Raw genomic sequence first — 19,663 nt, forward strand, 5'->3', positions numbered from 1 at the left:
GCCATGAGCTGGGCTAGGTAGGAGGCATGAAATCTCTCCTGAAAATGCAGAGAGAAGGATATGCAGAAAGAGTAATCTGCCTAACACAACTGAGACAGCATCTAATGTTTTGGGGTCAGTGCTTCAGAGCTAATGTGTAACATTTGAAGCCCCAGGAAGTCATAGCTTCTATCCCAAGGCTCGATCCCAGTTGACATCCTGGAGCATTGGCTCACAAGCCCGTCTCATTTGAGGGAGCAATAGGGAGTTGGGGAAACACACCTGCCATCTTCAAAGATTACCACCAGCACCTGGGCTAGACCAGTATGCATTGCTTAAAGCCAGTTGAAGGGGTAAGAAAAAGTCCCGGCCAGCTCTGCACACATCAGTACTTGGAAATAGGGTCAGGCTCAGCCAAAACGGAGACAATTGCTCCTCTTTCCAGATGGTCCTCCACAGGTAGCATCAATGTGTTCTGTGTTTGGCCTTCTTAGCTGAATCTGGACATGGAGAAGCACCAACTGGATATTGGAAGGAAGGAGGAAAATATAATCAAGTTTTGGTTGCACATGGGTCCAACCAGACAGGTGCCCACCTCTAACAAAAGCCACTGCCCTGGTCAGGCAGCCTCCTCCATAATCCCCTGTTCTCTGGTCTCCCTTAATCGTTTCCTCTCCTTGCTCCTCTACTGCAAGGGTGGTAACGGCTCTGGGACTCCCTGGCCTGGAGTAATACACCACCTTTATTAGTTTCTCTCATCCCCCCACACCATTCTAAATCATTCTTTTGCCAAAATCTCCTTAATTACCCCATTGGGGTGACATCTGTTTCCTACTGGAACTTAGCTAACTAAGGCAACAGTGGGCAAAATGAAGAAGGTACCTAGAATAGTACCGGAGGCACATACCAAATCATTCAAACAAGAGCACACACACACACATACACACACACACACACACACACACACACGCACACTTACACAGGCGTGAACTTACATATGCATACACACATATACATACATGCATACACAAACACACAGACATGCACATACACACTCAAACTTGGCATTTATATTATTGAATATGTCTAAGTTTATATATCTAGTCTTTTATTTGCTTTGTTAAGAGTGGGCCATTTTTAAATTTCAAAAAAAGAAACAAGTAAATATTTTAAGCTTTCACACTAGAGATCCAAAGAATCCAGCCAAGAGCCTGGATCTCACAGCAATGTCCTGCAGGACTCTAGATGAAGACCTAAAGCCCATGGCAATGACCTCCACAAGGCCAGCTGGAGGCCTAGAGCCCATAACAAGACCTCATGCAAGTCTGTATGAAGGATCTTCACTGAAAAGGCCTGAAGGTCAGTGTTGGAAACTAGAAAGTCTGTACCAATGGGATGAAGGATCTGTGCCAGCAGGCTGAGGAATCTGTGCTGGAGCCAGGAAGCAGTGTGCAAGGTAAGGACCAGAGCTCCCCTGAAGAGAACCGCAGCCATCCTCACTGACAGCAAGGACCCGAGCCCCTCCAGTGATGAAAGCAGCTTTCATATAGGAAAACCATCCCGATAAGCTTCTCCAGGAGAATCAACAGCACCCCATCCTCCCTTCCACTTCTTTCATGTTTGCAGCAATCCTCGGGGGGCCTTCCACACTCAGAACCACGCTGATTCAGTGCAGCTGGGTGTTACAAGTTGATCATTAGTTAATCCACCACATAGACAAACCCCCAAACTAATCTGTTTCAACAAATTGATTTTACCAAGTCAATTTAACAGGAAAAGGATTTTTCTTTTTTACAAATGTTGCTGAAACAGATATATAATGAGAAGTAAACCTCAATCCAATCAAAATTGCACCTTACTGCCAACAAATACTAACTCCAAAAGGTTCAGAGATCTATAAGCAACTCACAGAAGCGTTAATACTTCTGGAGGAAAATATAGGAAAACTCTTTTATAATTTCAAGGTTGAAAAAATCGTCTTGAACTAGACACAAAAATCATATACCATAAAGGGAAGAAATAGATAAATTAGACTTCAACAAAATTAAGTTTTCCTGTTCACCAAATGATGATATTAAGAAAAAAAGCCATTGACTGGAAAAAACTATCTGCACATATTTATATACATGACACACTATTTACATATATTTACATATATGACACTGCCCTATGCTAGAAGCAGAGAAGAGGGAGCTCTGGGCACCTGACACTGCTTGTCTCTCTGCCCCAGCACTGTGTCTCACCCATGGCTACAGCTCTTCCACAGCTCCTCTCATCAGACTTTGGCTCACCCCTTCATCTCTAGTAACATTAATAGCTTCCTACTGGATGTTTGTACATTCTTCACTCTGTTCATATTTCTACAGATAATCCCATGAGGGATGAATTCTGTTTCTTATCAAGTCCCTAACTGATATGACATCCCAGCAGCTCTACTGGTCTTGATGCACTTTCACATCCATTGGTTGGTTCTCACAAATATTATCTTCGTTTCTTATTATTATTATTACTTATTTTAAAGTGGAGATGCTGTGGCTTTAATAGGGGGAATAGTTTATCCAAAATAACGGCATTAATATAGAAAACATTTGCCCTATCTCCAAATTCAATGCTCTTTGTGTCTTCCTTCCATAATCTTAGTTCAGAATATACACCAGGGACAGGTATGAGTGTTCATTTCTGCAGAAGGTAAATGGGTGCTCCAAGAAAAATATAAGCTCTTTGCCTGTAACAAGATTTAAAACTCCTTAGATTAAAACATCTGAAATAAAACAAGTAGGGGCCAAGAGTAAAGAGGTATGTTATCTTCTCCCCAGAAGAGAGAGAAGAGATAAGCAAAAGACAAAAAAAGAAAAAGAAATCGAGAGAATGTGCCTTTACCCACTAAATAGTAATACTAATACTAACTATAAGTGGTAACTAATCCCACACTCAGCTCCCAAGAAAGAAAGTGTGCCCTGGTGCCTAGGAACCAGTCCACTTCCCTAGAAACGTATTTGCTACCACCACACAGCCTTGTGTCCCAGAGATGAATATGAACATATTTTGGTACCGGGAATTGAACTCCAGAGCTTTTGCTGGCCAGGCAGGTGCTTATGCCAATGAGCTATATCCCTGGCCCATATGAATGTAATTTTAAACAGTGGGTCCCTCAGTACAGAAGATAAACCCACAAAACTTCACATGAACCCAGCGTGTTAAACAGAAGAGTTTGACCTGAATCCTGTAATTGACTAGCTCAACAGAAGACAATAGAGTTTAGCACAAAGTACTCAAAATCTATGTAACCTTGAACAAGATGTTCCCCTTCTCTGGAGAGTGCCCCCGTCTTCAGCATCAGGATCCACCAAGGTGGGGCACTCAGGTGCCCAAATGCTGTGTCCTACAGACTCTGCAGTGGCACCAGAGTGGAAATAAAGAGATAGGCTGTAGTTAAGTTTATTTTACTCCAACAAGATTTTTAGATTAAGGGAAAGCTACAAGGGCAGAAAAGTCACTGTTTCATAAATCTGGGTCTTACTTATAGCCCTATTTCTCATCACCCATATAAAGTCTACAGAGTAGATGGAAGAGAGAAGGAAAGGAATGAGATGAGAATAGCGTGATAAAGAAGCTGACCACCTATCCCTTATTGGGTAAGATGGCTCCAGAATCAATCTTAATGTTTGTGTTCACATCAGTGGTCCCCCATACCTGAGGCTGAGATGAGGATAACAGATTTTCCCTGTGCCTGTTCCAGAACCAGGAACAAAAGAATCTGGACACTGTAAGGTAATCACCCACAAAGAAAGGAACTAAACCCCCAAGTCCACATAATTTTGAAGTCACTATTAATCCCTATCCTTGGAAAGAATTACTAGACATATAACACTCACTCCCGACCCTGGATGGGCCAAGATATCCAACAGTATGCCCAGAACAGGGGGACATGCAAATGAGTGTTCTTATGACCCAGACTCAAAGGGGAAAATGTGGACAGTCAACAAGTAACTATGTTCCAAAATTGGCAAGGTAGGGGAAAAGAGCAGAAAACCAACATTTCTTCCCCTTTCCTTAATGAACCCCAGTTCTGCTCAGCTATCCATTCTGTCTCTATGTATCTCACAAGACTCAGAGAAGCTTACTCCATCTCTAACTCTGGATGTAGATTCTGATTAGTCTAAACAAATCAAGGGATGGCATTTTCCTGGTGACTCTTACTAATCATCAGTGGGCACAAGCCTAAACTGGCCCAATCAGAGTAAAAGGAAGAATTGTTGTTCCATATTTGCTAAAACCATCTCTCACTCTTTTCCCTCTCTCCCCTCATCTATCCTCTTCTCCTTTTCCCTTTCTTCTAATGCACAAAGTCAATAGCACATTCTTCCCAATTTTACTGGCAGCAAATTGTGCCTAGAAGGAAAATTAGTCTAAAGATGCCATAATTATGTATTACATATCACAGATATGGAGACAGCCTGGTTTCTTGTTGATATTTCTGCACCATGGAGTCAATCAACACTGAAGCTTCTGTAACTTATACAAGATAATAAGCCGTTTTGAGTCACAATTTATGTCACCAAACCTTTTAACTGAAAGTTTATTGTGCTTACGCTGTCTCTACAAAAGATAAGAAAATGTTTGGGGTGTAGCTCAGCGGTTGAGCATTTGCCCAGCATATATACTGCCCTAATCCCTATCCCCAAGAGCATAAAAAGGCAGAAAAAAGAAAAAGAAAAAGTGGCTCTAGCTAGGGAGGAACTGTTTAACGGAGATAGGAGAGTTTGGCTCACCAGCTCTTGTCCTGTAATCCAGTATTGTAAACAGGGACAGTTGGGCAGCACCATGGACAGTAGCGCTTGGGCAGCACCATGGACAGCGCTCTGGCTTTCTGCATCTTGTCCTAATGACTTCAAGGCCAGGACTCCTGCCGTACACGAGTACTAGGAAAAGTTTGAATTGGTTCCAATTAAGCAGCTAAAGGTTGAGAAGAAACCCATGATGAATTTCAAAAATCCTCCCACTTCATGACAGTAACACAGTGACTTGACTGAGTTGAAAAGCAGCATCTGAGAAAATGGGTGAAAGAATAAGATCATGTCCTTCACGATGTGGGTTGGCATAGAAGAGGTTTCTTATTCTCCATTGCAGAATATCTGAGAATAAGCAGAGGAGGAGGAAGATAATGGAACAGAAGGAGACCTACAGAAAGGAGAGGGAGCTCAGGAGCTCAAGGTCTCTATGACTCTGTACACCTTGATAGCCTGAAGGCTTTTAGGTCTCCCAGAAAAGGTTATCCTGAGAAAGCAGCAGAATGCCAGACCAGGGAATAGCCTTGTGTTTTACAGGCCTTTTTAACAATGCTGACTTCTTTGCACAGTTTGTAGACTGTAAACCACTGCTGTGACATTAAAGAGGAAGGAAAGGAAAAGGAAAAAAGAGGAGTAAGAGAGGGGAGCCCTCATTTCTGGACACATACGAGGTACTCCTTAGATACCACGCAAGAAAATCAGAGAGCATTTCAGGGGAATAACTTCCTGTAGTTATGATCTTAGCCCTAAGAGCTGCCAGTTTTTAGTTATTGATGATGATATGGCCTTATTTGGGTTTACAGGTTTCTGCACCCTGTGAAAACTTCATTGTAGTAATAATTCTAGGATGACCAATTTATTTCAGTCATCTTATGACTTTCTTGTTTTTCCCATGAAATCATGCTGCCTCTGGAAGTACTTCAGACTCAGGCTAAAATGGTGAGATATCCCATCCCCTCAGCATGCCCTACCCACCTGTTATAGCTTGAATGTCTCCTGCAAAACTCATATGGAATCTTAGCCCCCAGTGCAACAATGGTGAGAGTTGGGAACCCTAAGAGGTGACTCCATTAAGGGTTAACAGGAGTGAGTTAGGTATCACAGCAGTGGCTCCTGATAAAATGACAAGTTCAACCCCCTCCCTCTCTGCCTCATGTGCTCACTTGCCCAGCCACGATCTGCCATGGGATGATGCAGGATGAAAGCCTCCACTGGATGCCGAGCAGATGCCAGCACGGTGCTGTTGGACTTCCCTGCCTCTAGAACTGTAAGCCAACTAAATTGCTTTTCTTTATAAATTACCCTGTATTCTATTACCTCAGATATAAACTACCTCAAATATTCTATTGTGGCAATAGGAAGAGGACTAAAACACTACAGAATTCTTGGACTGTCCATATCCCACACTGATCATATTTTATTCTACATCAAAATGATTCAGCAAGACCCAGCAAAATAAAAGCTGATTATTTTTACCATTCTGACCCTCCCTTGAGATACTGAAGTTTTTATTAGCCTGGTTAGAAGACAGGGAATACCCTAACTGCAAGAAATCTAGAGCTAGAGAACTGAAGAGGGCAATGGATGATATCAAAGAGAAAGCAAACATCCCCAGGGTAATAAGTATCACATACCAGATATCAACTCTTACTTACTTTGGGAAGCTTCCAGGTACCTAATGAGCAAAAAGAAAGGCTAATTCAGATGCCTCTTAAAATAAACTAGCCAGGGAACAATTAAAGGGCTTGAATGAGCAATTAGCCCAACTGGCAAAGACTTATAAATCCTCCCTTGATCAAAAGAATTAATTGAAATTATCAGCCTTTGGAGGCAAATTAGTCTTTTCGAAATCAGCAAATGTGGCATTAGGATGATGAAGAGCTACAAAGAAAAGGTCAATAAAACACCTATTCAGGAAGAAGAGATCTAAACTCTTTATACAAAACAATAGTAATTAAACCAACAGTGTATTTAACAAATATGGGCATACTTAACTATTAGGTTGAATGTAACAGGGCTACTGGGCTGTATTATCTTGGAGCAGACAAGTTATATGCCAAACCTGGCCAAATGGGAAAAAATGCACATAAAAGAGGTCATTGAAAAATAGGGTGAATGGTTAAGTTTTTTAAGTTATTACAAGAAGAGACACATTCTCATTTTTCCCCCTCAAAATAATCCCTATTGTGTCAAATACACTTACCCCATTGCTCTTGCCTCTTTCTGAAACAGTTCTGGAAGTCCTCTTTTGTGTACTTATGGGGTAGGATCAAAACTACAATGCGTGCTTCAACCAAGTGCCATTCGAGAGAAAAACAGTTGAAGATAACAATATGTAATAGAACAACCATTGTTAATTCCTACCATCTTGTTCTGAAATCCTGTATTGTTTTTATCGTTTTTGTATTGTTTCAGGTTTTTTTCTTCATTGCTATTATTTTGTTATTGTTTTCCTTTACTCTTTAAAATAAAAAAAAAAATTACATCACATCCTCATCCACCTTATTCATGAGATCCAACGCAATGCAACTTCTGGCTCCTTTCCAAAGTCAAAATGACCATGAAACTAAATGTGTTGAACTGACTCAGGACATCAAGGCAGCCATGGCTAAAGACACTGAAAAATAAGGACTTCCAGAACTGCTTCAGAAGAAGTTACAAATAGTCTTCTGTGGTCAAGCAACTCCAGTCCTTGAAATGAGCACTGAAATAGAGGTGCCCAGATGCTATCAAATTTGGCCCATATACTTGGCTCATCTAAAAGCATCCTGTCTTCCATGTTCATTACAGAATATTTGTTCAATAAGACTTTGTCATTTTACCTGCAGTATTTTAGATATTGCAATAGTTTAGACAAGTAGTCCTCAAATAGAAGCAAATTTGCCCCACAGGGGCCATTTAACAAAGCCTATACATGTTGTTACTTGTCATGCTTAGGAAGAGGGATGCTACTAACACCTAGGAGACAGAAACCAGGGATGCCGCTAACATCCTGCAGTGCGCAGGGCAGTTTCCCACAATGAGTAATTACACAGCCCAAAACGTCACCGGTGCCTCTGGTAGGTCATTTTGTTCCAGGCATATTCTACTTTGATATCTGAATTCACGCTATAAAAAGAAAAACTTTCTTTTACAAATTAATGACACAAGCATGATAGATGGAAATGTAATTTTCATGGAGTAATCAAGTAATGGTAGTTGAGAAACATTTTTTGCATGCTAACACTGAGTTTATGAATGACAATTTTTTGTCTTTCTCTTAAAGCCAACCTGTCAGGATTTTTAAATGCAATCTGTTACTGATTGTTTGCTTTTTGAAGTATTAATGCTATATATCTAATCAAATCTTCCACACTTTAAATATTTTTCTTTATTCACTGAATTTCTGTATACCACTGAGCCAATTAGTCAAATTAATGAGATTTTTTTTCGATTATAATATATTTGCTTTCAATTACATATAAATAGAGATATATGATACAATTATTCCATAATGAGCAACATGTACTGATTTTTTTAATATTTAGGCAATAGTATCTTTAATAAGAATGCAACAAAAAAGAAATTATATCATTTTACAGCTCTTTTTAAACTAGTTAATCATCCGGAGTTTTTTTCTTAATAGAAAAACAACCACTTTGTCTCTTTGCCCAAAGCTTAGCTCAGGAGCTAAATTGTTAGCTGTGGTGTTGCATGTGTTTTTATTCCCAAGCATTCAATATTTATTACCTGAGAGACTTCTTTGTCAACTGAATACATATTAAACCAGTTACTAGAAGTATATTAAGATTGTATATGTTAATTTGCATTTGATAAACTTGCCTCCCCAGTGCCTGCTGAGACACTAGCTAAATGTTAGGTCTGACTGGTAGTCTCAAAGCTCACATAAACAGAACAGTGAAATCCCCACATAGGGCATAAAAACGTGAATGACATGATTCAGTGAAGGTTTCCACGAGAAAGAGAAGCTTCCAGTGGGGGAGGGTATTCCAAGGAGAGTCATGACCTTTGAGGAGTCACATATTTTTCATCTGGGTGACTTTCTCCAGAGGACTGAGGGGTACCCTTAGAGAGGATGAGAAGAGTGATGCAAAGTGTGATCAAAGATACCATCAATGTTTAAATTTATTTTAAATCGATTCCAGTAATTAATATTCCTCAAAATACCTCCCCCTCACTTCAAACAGACTCATCCTGGAAGTCCTCTTGGGTAAATGTCTTTGTGTGGTGTGATCAAAAACACAGTAACTTCTTTGCTGTTACTAAGTGCCTCAAAGCGAGATGAAGGCTGGTAAAACTGTTATGGAGTGTCCTCATCCACTTTATTCACCAATCTGGCACCAAATGCAACTTCCGGCTCTTCTCCAAAGTCAAAATGACCAAGAAAAGCAAATGTTTTGCATTCAGGACATTGAGGCAGCCAGAACAGTACAATGAAAGACACTTACAAAAGAGCACTTCCAGAACTGCTTCAGAAAGCGGGAAGAGCAATGGATAAGTGTGTTCAAAGTGGAGTATTTTGATGGAGAGTAATGGCAATTTTTACTGTAATTATGATTTTATTGTAATAATCTTTTTCTCCTTAACAATGTGTACATCCTACTTTTCTATCACACTTGATAGTTAAAACCCTACAGAATCCCAGTCAGCATTTTAATGTCAGTTTTGCCATCTCTGGCAAAACTAGCTTGTATTATAAAATCTGTTCATCCCCTGAGAGGAAGGAAATAACTCCAAGAGGACAAGCTTGGCGTGTGGTGGAGTCCTGGATTCTAGCTCTACTCTGTCATGAGTTCTCAAGTGAGAACCCCAACCATCTCACTCAGGGCCTGTCACAGACTGGGCCCACAAGGGTAGTCTGGCTCTAATTAAACACCTACAGGTCTTTTTGCATGTCCTTGTGACAATTCTTTTTGTGTGTATATGTGAAATATTTTGTATTTGTCAGACTAATATTTAATTTTAATTTGCATAAATTCCTTTCATAATTAAAATACATGTCTAAGCATTTGGGGTTTTTTTTCAATTTAGAAGCAGACACCTTGTGGACATTTAAACTTGAATTTCATATAACTTTGTATGTTTTATTAGTACATGTTTGTGGTACCTAATGCTTACATTCACGTGGGGAGTTGGTACATATATATAAACATCTTAATTCTTTTTTATCCACTTCCTGTCTTCTCCCCTTCTTTACCTCCTCCCTCGATCTCCTGGTCCCCTTTCCCTATTACTATTCTTATACTCAATTTTTAGAGTAGCTTTAGGTTTACAGAAAAATTGAGCAGATAGTATAGACAGTTCCCACGCACAAACCCTCTCCCCTTGCCCTCAGCTCCCCCTCCCCTCAGCTCCCCCTGAAACTAACATCCTGCATTGGTAGGGTGCATCTGGTAAGATTGATGAATCAATACAGGAGGGAGAACTAAAGAAATAACAGCTGAAATTTTCCCAAAATTAATAAAAGACACCAGAACACAAATGCAGGGAGCTCAGAAAACTAATAGGATAGACACCAAAAAAGACCTACACCTAAACATTTATTTAACTGCAGAAAAGATAAAGAGAAGCTCTTGAAAGAAGTCAGAAAAGAAAAATATATGTATATCTATAGTAGAAACTCACATTTTCGTCTTTGGAATCCATACAAACCAAGAAAGGAGGGAAGCATACTATGAAAATGTTGACAGCAAATTCCCCCCTCACTGAACTCACTGTAGCTAAAGAGCAACATTAAAATTTTCACAACTTTAAAGTAACATTTCAAAGATTCTCAATAAAAAAACTCTATTATCCCAAATTTTTGTATTAAACCAATGTGTCTGCATGCAATGCTATGGATTATTTGCCTTAAGAGCTCATTTTGAGGGATCTACAAAAAGGTAAGTTTCATCCAATCAATACATAACTGTGAAAATTTGATCAAATTCAATTTCAAGATTGACTACAATGATTTATAAATCTAAGGCCAAAATAGAGATGGAGGGAAAGTGAAAAAAAACAGCATGCAAAAGTTATATACTCTGACAAAGTAGAAATAACACCAATTTAAAAATTAAAACAAAATGAAGACAGGGAAGAGAAAATAGAGTAGGACAACCCACTCTGGCCCCTTGCTGTCTGCCTCTCGGACAGAAGTTTTCTTTCCCCAGTAAATATATTCTGCTGTTAACCTCCATTGTCCCTAAAATTCATTTTTCAATTTCAGAGAACACAAACTCATACCAGACATCCAGCAGGTTGGGAGTTTCTTTCTCCTATATCATTTGGAAGTCTTCCACTGAGATCATTAGATGGAGACATGCAGTGCTCAGAGCTGAAGTCTCTGACTCCTCTAGAATCCATTCTCAAGCACTAGAAGATGTCTGACCCTTATGTGTTGAAAAAGAGCAGTTTAATATTTTTTTTTTTGCACACATACATGGCCAACCTACCCTCAAGAGCCAAAATAGAATGCAAAGGGAAGTATTAATTATGATCTTTTACAACTAAAATCATACTGTAAAAAAGAGGGGAAATGGTCAGAAATGCCTTACATTCAAACTTCCTTTACATTAAGAAATAATTCTTAGTTATGATCAAAGTATAATTATAATCCATATCAGACAACCCAAATTCATATGTCTCTTTCTCTCAGTAACTTAAAGCAGATAAAGCTACATTTGGAAAATTTTCAGATGACCATGATAAATGCATTGATGTCTTTAGAAGATTTACTCAGAACTATAAGCTAGTCTAGAAAGATATAATGTTAATCTTAAATCAGACATTGACTTCTAATGAGAGACAAGCAGCATTACAAGCTGCTTACATTTAGAGATAAATATCATATTATTAATTTTAAACAACCAGAAGACAGACAGTCAGGGGAGTGATCAATTCCCACTGGAGCCCAAGCAGTCCCTACTCAAGACCGATACTCGCCTAACAGTCAGACAGGAGATTGGAGGAGGAGACATTTTCAAGTGTGTATTCTCTAAGGTCTAAGAAGGACAAAAACCAAGTCCTCTAGTTATCTTAAATTATCAGTTATTTAGAAAGATGAAAACACCTCTGCCTTCTTAGGTTGTTTTCTAGAGGCACTGGTAATATATATGTCCATAGCTCCTGATTCAATAAAAGGACAGACTTTGCTTAAAGACATGTCTATTACCCAGTCAGCCCCAGATATTAGAAAAAGCTACAAAATATATCTGTTGCTCCAGATAGCTCACTTGATACTTTAGTAAAAACTGTCTCCTTAGTATTCTATAATCAGGGCTGGGGATTTAGCTCAGCGGCAAAAGCGCCTGCCTGGCAAGTGCAAGGTCATGAGTTCGGTTCCCGGTAACGGAGAAAAACCAAAAAAAAAAAAAGGATTCTATAATCAGAACTGTGAGAAACACAAGTAAATAAAGAGACCAAAAAGTGGTTGCCTTTATTACAGCCTTAAAAAAAAAACAAACCCCGAAGTCTGATTCCTGGGACTCCAAGAAGAGCTCAATGACTAGGCTCAGCTGCTACTACTGTGGAAAGCCAGGCCACCTTGGAAAGGATCATCTTCAGGGGCCACCCCCAAGCTTTGCCTTGACAGCAAAGTCTGCCACTGGAAGCCAGACTGCACTCTGAGGCAGAGGCCCCAGAGCTCAGATTCACCTTCTCAGGTGGCCTAACAAGGCGAAAGGGCCCGGGGCGCTCCACCTCCTCCCTCTGGCCAGACTGTCATCTCTACCTGTCATCTCCAAAGAGGAGCTCTGAGTAATCATGATGATAGAGAATAAACCATCCTATTGCTGGACACTGGCACATGTCTCTTTGTCTATCTCCAACTCTGGCCTTCCTTCCAAGCATCATACCTCAGTAAAAACAGTCACTAGAAAAATATCTTGCTTAAGCTGTAACTGGGATAACTTTCTCTTCACCCATTCCTGTTAGATGCCCAAAAGCCCAGCTCTCATACTGGAGAGTGTTTATCTTGTCCAAATACATATATATATATATATATATATATATATATATATCCATGTTGCCCACTGATCAAAATAATGCTGAGACTGGTTTTTACAAATACAATACGTGTTGTTGTTTGCATACAAAAACCTAGTTTTTTACTGGCCAAAATAATGTGTTAATTGTTATAATCTGGTTCTCATAATCATCAAAGATTTAGAGATAATTATAGCTAAAGCTAGAGGAACTTACGAGAAAATGTCAGACTCCATGAGTAAAGGGCTCTAACAGACAGTGGATTACAATTGCTGTCCCTTAAAATCAGTTTCTAAACTTACCTGTCAGCTCTAATGCTCATACTTTGATTATACATGTTCTAATTTCTCAGAAAATTTGTTCTTGCCTAGAGGATGTCAGACCCCAAGTAATCATACAGATAAAACCAACAACAAATATGTTAGATTCCTTTTACCAGGAACCACAAGATCTTGTCCAGAGAGAGGATTATATGGCACATATCAAGGTTTTAACTAAATATATTCAACAGGCCTTAAATGACACCACAACTGGTCTCTCTCTCCAAAATAAAGAAATAAAATTACTGAGAGAAGCTGTCCTCCAAAATCATATGACATTAGACACTCTAACAGCAGCATGTGGAGGTGGGTACTTGTGCAACTGTGAAAACTGAATGTTTTGGGTACATTCCTGACCTTTCTGCTAATGTCTCAAAAACTGTTCAAAATATTAGACGATGAAGCAATGACATGTCAAACTCTGAAATCCCCTGGGCCTTATCCCTATCCTCTTTATGGAAAGTCATTACTAGCTCTGCTTGATGTAAATCTTTGTTGACTGAATTCATAATTATCCCATTGACCCTATTATTTGGCCCATGCATACTTAATTATTGTTAGGCTTTGTCTCCTCCTGACTTAGAGCTATATGCCTACCCATGATGCAAATGCCTGGTGTCTATGGAGGGCCTTTAAATAAAACCTCTGTAGAGTATCTCTGACTACCGATCAACTATGACTCCCTTCAGCCTGAATAAACCAGATCAGTCATCTCCCATTACCCCCTCACAGCAGTTCAGTGTACTTCTTCAGACTGGAGAATGTCATAGGCAGCTAAGTTAGATAAAAATATTATAGGCTGTCAGATAGGGATAGGCCCTGGGAAGGAGTTAGTGCAGGAGATGAGAGACCTTGCAACTGTAGGGGAGACAGGCATCTCCACTTTAGGTCACACCTCAAAATAAAAGATAAATGCATCCACATACTTCCTATGGATAAACACGAGGGATTGACATTCTAAATAAGCTTCTATCACCTTGAGGAAGCCAGGAAGAGCCACTAACCCAACCCCCTATAGGAAGAGCCCCATTCTGTATTCATGCCCACTTGCTACATGACTTGCTTCCCCCATTTGATTCCAATTTAGTCCATTTTACCCCAGCAATTTTATTCATAATTCTATTAGTTGACCATAGTTTTGGCCCACCTTGTGGTTTTTCATTTTGCTCACCTTGGACTGGCCTCATGTCATGTATTTCCTCTATAAAAATTCCTAGAAAAGACAGGGTCCCTGACCACCCACTCAGGACCCCTTCTGTCTCTCTCAGACAGAAGCTTTCTTTCCCCCAATAAATATATTTTGCTCTTAAAAAAGAAAAGAAAATAGAGTAAGTTCATTGATTACCACAGAGACAGCTGAAAAAACAAAGAGTAGTTTCTCAAAGAAGGAAAAAGACAAGCATAAAATGCATTTATATACAAATAATTACTGCAACAAAAATATAAAACTTCCTAGTAAAGGAAAGGTTTAATGAAGGAATATAGCAAATGTAACACAAAACACATATAAATAAGATAAAAAATGATACCACAGAATTGACACCAAATGTATCTGTCATACCAATAGATTAAATGGACTACATTCAGTGTTTTAGGTTGGATTCCCTTCAAATAAAGCCTGCAATGGGAATTCTCATTAAAATGACTCCATGAGGATGTGCTTTCAAGAAAAGTTTGTGGGAGGAAAGGAAAGCAGGATAAACTAAGACAAGAAGATAAGCAAGTATGTGGGCTCATAGAGTCAAGCTTCATCCCATACTACAGGAAGTTTTTGAGCATTAAATAAAGTTTGTCAGTTTAAATAAAGTTTGTCAACCAGAAACAAGTGTTCATGGTTGTAATATGCTGCATCAGTGACTCACTGAGAGGTGCAGCAGGCAGAGCTCATAAACTCATCTCCCAAGTGGCTCCAAACAGCTAAGGGTGGCCCTCCAAAGAAAAGAGAAACCTGAGCATTTGCACCAGATTTGGCAAGACTTTCTAGTAGCTGGAGTACAGATACAATTAAGGGGATCGGGAATAGCCACAAATGTCAATGCCTGCACACAAAAGTTAAAAGAAAAACATTTCAAACTGGATGACAAAGAAAAACTGAACTCGGGGCTGGGGATTTAGCTCAGCGGCAAAAGCGCCTGCCTGGCAAGCTCAAGGTCGTGAGTTCAGTTCCCGGTACCGAAGAAAAACCAAAAAGAAAAAAGAAAAACTGAACTCTGTACGCTAAAGAGATAACCTAACACTGACATAAAGATAGGTATGTAGACCAATAGAATAGAATAGAGAACCCAAAAATGAATCCATACATATACAGTCAAATGATCTTTGGCAAGGATTCCACAAATACACAACAGATAAAGGATAGTCCATTGAGTAAAGAAAACTATAAAAACTGTATATCCACATATAGAAGAAGAGATTTAAGCACCTATCTCACACTATATACAAAAACAATTAAAATGGGTTAAAGATTTAAACATAAGGCCTTGAACAGTAAAACTTCTAAAATAAAATATAGGGGGGAAATCTCTTGAGATCTTGGCAATGATTTATTAAATAGATACCAGAAGCAACAAACATAAAATTAAACAAATGAAACTACACCAAACCAAAAAATGCTCAGCCACAAAGGAAACCATCAGCAGGGTTAAGACACAATGTACAGAATGGGAGAAAATATATGCAAGCCATATATCTCATAAGGGCTTAATATCTATATGAAAGGAACTCACATCCATAGCATGAAAGCAAATAGCCCAGTTTATAAATCGGCAAAGGACTTGAATAGATACTTTTTCAAGGAAGACACAAAAATGTTCCAAACATATCCGAATGATTCTCAGCCTCACTGATCACTAGGGAAATGCAAATCAAAACCACAATGAGGGGGGCTGGGGATTTAGCTCAGCGGCAAAAGCTCCTGCCTGGCAAGCGCAAGGTCGTGAGTTCGGTTACTGGTACCAGAGAAAAACCAAAAAAAAAAAAAAAAAAAAACCACAATGAGGAAATTATCATTTCTTACTTATTAGGATAGCTGTTATTTTTAAAAAGATAAGTGTGGGTGGGGATTTAGAAAAATTAGAACTTTTGTACATTGTTGATGGAAATTTTAAATGGTGTAGCTGCTGTGGAAAATAGTATCAAGGCTCCTCAAAAAACTGTAAATCACCTCTGGGTGCATATCCAAAATATTGAAATCTGGACCTCAAAGAAGCGTCTGAACTCCCATGATTTCCTGCACTATCAGTCACAATAGCAAAGATCTGAAAAGAACCCAAATGTGTCAGGAATATACGTATATAAATGTTGGTATATGTAGTCTTTGGAAAGACAGAAATCTTGCCATTTGTAACACTGTAGATGAAACTGATGGACATTATTCTAACTGAAATAAGCAAGACAAAAGGATAAATACTGCATTATTCTACTTACATGAGGTATCTAAAATAATCAAATTCAATTCCCACCATCTTGTATGGTGAAGAACTGCATCATTTCCAATTTTTTTTATTACTTGTTACTGTCTTTGATTGTTTGATCAATCTTACATTCTTAAGTGTGGTGGACTGAGCAACTTCATTGAAGATAACAGTATGTAATGTAGCAACCAGTGTTAATTCCTATCATTCTGTCTTGAGGTCATGAATCGTTTTTGTCGTTTTTGGGTTGTTTTGATTTTGTCTTCATTGTTTTTTTATCTTTAAAATAAAAAATAAAATAATACAATCAAACTCATCACAGCAGAAAGTACAGTGGTAGTTTTCAGGGATTACAAGAAGTTACAGTTTAACAGACATAAAGTTTCAGTTATGAAAGAAATAAATTGTAGGAATCCATTGCACCTCATAGTATTGACACTGTATGTGCACTTAAAAATTTGTTAAGAGCATAAGTCTCATACATGTCTTTGTAACAACAGTACCAATAAAAAGGTACCAAAGGCTGAGCATGGTGGCACATGCCTGTAATCCCAGCACTCGGGAGGCTGAGGCAGGAAGATTATTGCGAGTTCGAGACCAGCTTGGGCTTGTGAGATCAAGGCCAGTTTGAACTGCATAGCCAGACTGTGTCTCAAAAAGATAAAAACAAAAAAAAGGTACCAAAAAAACTTTTGAAGGTGAGGGTTATGTCTATTGATTCAATGGTGATGGTGATTTCATGAAAGCATGCATGTATCCAATTCATCAAATTGTATACATTATATATAGGTAGATTTTACATCTCAATAAAGCTATTCAGAAAATAACAACCTAAAGCAAAACTATTTGAAAACACTAAAAACAGATGGTTGGGAATATACACACTATACAAATGAGAAACACTAGGAAACAGTGATTACAGTCCTCTTATCAGACAGTGAAATATCAAGACAAAAAACATAAAAAAGAGCATTTTATAAAGGCAAACCATGAGTTATACAAAAATGTCAGTGATATCTTTGTATCAAATAATGATCATATTTACAAAGGAGAAACTATAAGAGATTCCAGGAGAAATACACAGAAATACTTTCATAACTGGAGACTTTAACAAACTATTCTCAGTCCAAGACAGGCCAAGTGAACAAACAAAAAAAAAATACTGGAGAAGGTCTAATGAACATAACCAGTAAAATAGACCATGAGGGTGTATACATGTTGGCAACTCATGTAGTTTATAATCATCTTGGGAGGGGTTACATGTGTATGTTACAGTGCGTTTCTTTTTCTTTTTAATCCCTTTCTCCTTCCCTACCCCCTCAGCTCCTCTATCCCCTTTTTGTCATTCTTACTTTATTTTAAAGAGAAAAGAACAAAAACAAAATAACAAAAACAAATATAAAAATAAAACAACACAAAAACAATAAAAACCGTATAGAATTCAAAAAAAAAAAGATGATAGGAAATTAACAATGGCTGTTGTATTACATATTGTTATCTTCAAACTTGTTGCTCAGATTAACAGATATAGGCATGCAAGATTTCAATAGCTAAATCTTGGAAACAACCTAAATGCCCATCAACTGAGGAATGGATAAAAAAGATGTAGCATTTTTATACAATGGAGTATATTACTCTGCTATAAAAAAGATACACTCAAGGATTTTATGGGTGAACAGATGCAATTAGAGACCATACACATAAGTGCAATAAATCAGACCTGCATGTGTAAACTATCCCCTTTTTCATACTTGTTGATATTATCTGTCTTAGCTCACGTCATGGCATATAATGTTTATATTACTTGGGATCATTAGGTTACTGTACATGCCATATCTTTATTCTTCTTATTTTCCCTTCCCCTCCCCCTCACTCCTCACCCTTCGTCCCTTGGACCATTTCCCCATTGCAAGAGATCTAGCCTCTTGTCCCCTTCTATTTATCCTTAATAATTTTCTTTTTTTGTACTTTGCCTCACTGAAATGAGAGATACCACATAGTATTTAAGCTTGTGGGTCTGGTGTATTTTGCTCATTGCAACAATAGTCAATATAACTTTTTCTGAAGTATAAATGGAACATTCACCAAAATGACCATATATGAAGTAACAAAGAAAACCTCAATTTTTTATTTGTTAAGAACACATTAAAGGAGTGACAGTGAGGCTCAGGAACCTTGAGAGCTTCAGTGAGCTGCTCAGGAGAGAAGAAATGCCACTCCCCACCCCCACACACACACCACTGTGGAAGCAACCATGAGCCTTGAGAGCACCAAGTACATGGAGAAATACACTCAGGAGCTTCAGTGAGCTGCTTGGGAGAGGAGAAACTCCGCCCCCTACCCTCCCACCATCACAGGAGCGACAATGAGCCTCAGAAACCTCTGTGAGCCATGCAGGAGGGAAGAAACCCCACTCACTTCCCCTCTGCCATCCAGGGAGCCTTGGTCTGGAGGAACCCTGGTGCCTGGCCCATACTCCTACACTGCAGGTCAGGCAGCCAGTGCAGGAAGAACTCAGGAAATGACAACCATCTTGTCCAGAGGAACCCAAGGTAAAGTCACCCTAACAAGGGGAAACACTTTGCATACAAACTCTTAGTTTACAATCAGTTCTGTTATATAACTGTAGACTTTGCTCCTATGGTCTAAAGTACAAAACCAATAGTCACCACAGTTGGTCAGTTTCTAAATCTAAATTGGGATTATTACTAATTGTACTACTATGGCTAGGATGTCATATCTGTTGTAATCAGTTGTTCTCCCCTGTGTAATAACATTGGGAAGCTCTGGGGTAATAACCTCACCACAGCCCTACACCAAAAGACAGGACTAAGCCAAACAGAAACCAACATCCCACTCTCAATTAATTGGGAAGGTAGGATGTTGGGACCCACACAAACTGAGAATCTCCTACACACAGAAGATATCCCTGAAGTACAAACTACTCCTGGAGAGGCTTTGATGTTAGTTATACAGATACCCACTACCAAAACTCACAAGGATCACCACAGTAAACAAAATTAAAAAATTGGGGGGGGGGCTGGGGATTTAGCTCAGTGGCAAAAGCACCTGCCTGGCAAGCGCAAGGTCATGAGTTCGGTTCCCAGGACCGGAGAAAAACCAAAACCAAAAAAAAAAAAAAATTTTTGAACTATAAAATTCCAAAACAAAAGAGCAAAATGCACCTCAGACCTCC

At 38.9% G+C, this 19,663-nt stretch overlaps 1 long non-coding RNA gene across 1 annotated transcript in view; it reads right to left on the reverse strand.

The window, feature by feature from the left end:
- Positions 1 to 395: 395 nt before the first annotated feature.
- LOC102020289 overlaps positions 396 to 19,663 on the reverse strand; it is a 49,181-nt gene continuing 29,913 nt past the window's right edge. Inside the window, exon 3 of the long non-coding RNA XR_262062.2 lies at positions 396 to 500. This is a non-coding gene — a long non-coding RNA (uncharacterized LOC102020289). The remainder of the gene's footprint in view (positions 501 to 19,663) is intronic.

This window comes from Chinchilla lanigera, unplaced genomic scaffold (assembly GCF_000276665.1).
Source record: "Chinchilla lanigera isolate Chin_1 unplaced genomic scaffold, ChiLan1.0 scaffold00040, whole genome shotgun sequence".
Taxonomy (NCBI): domain Eukaryota; kingdom Metazoa; phylum Chordata; class Mammalia; order Rodentia; family Chinchillidae; genus Chinchilla; species Chinchilla lanigera.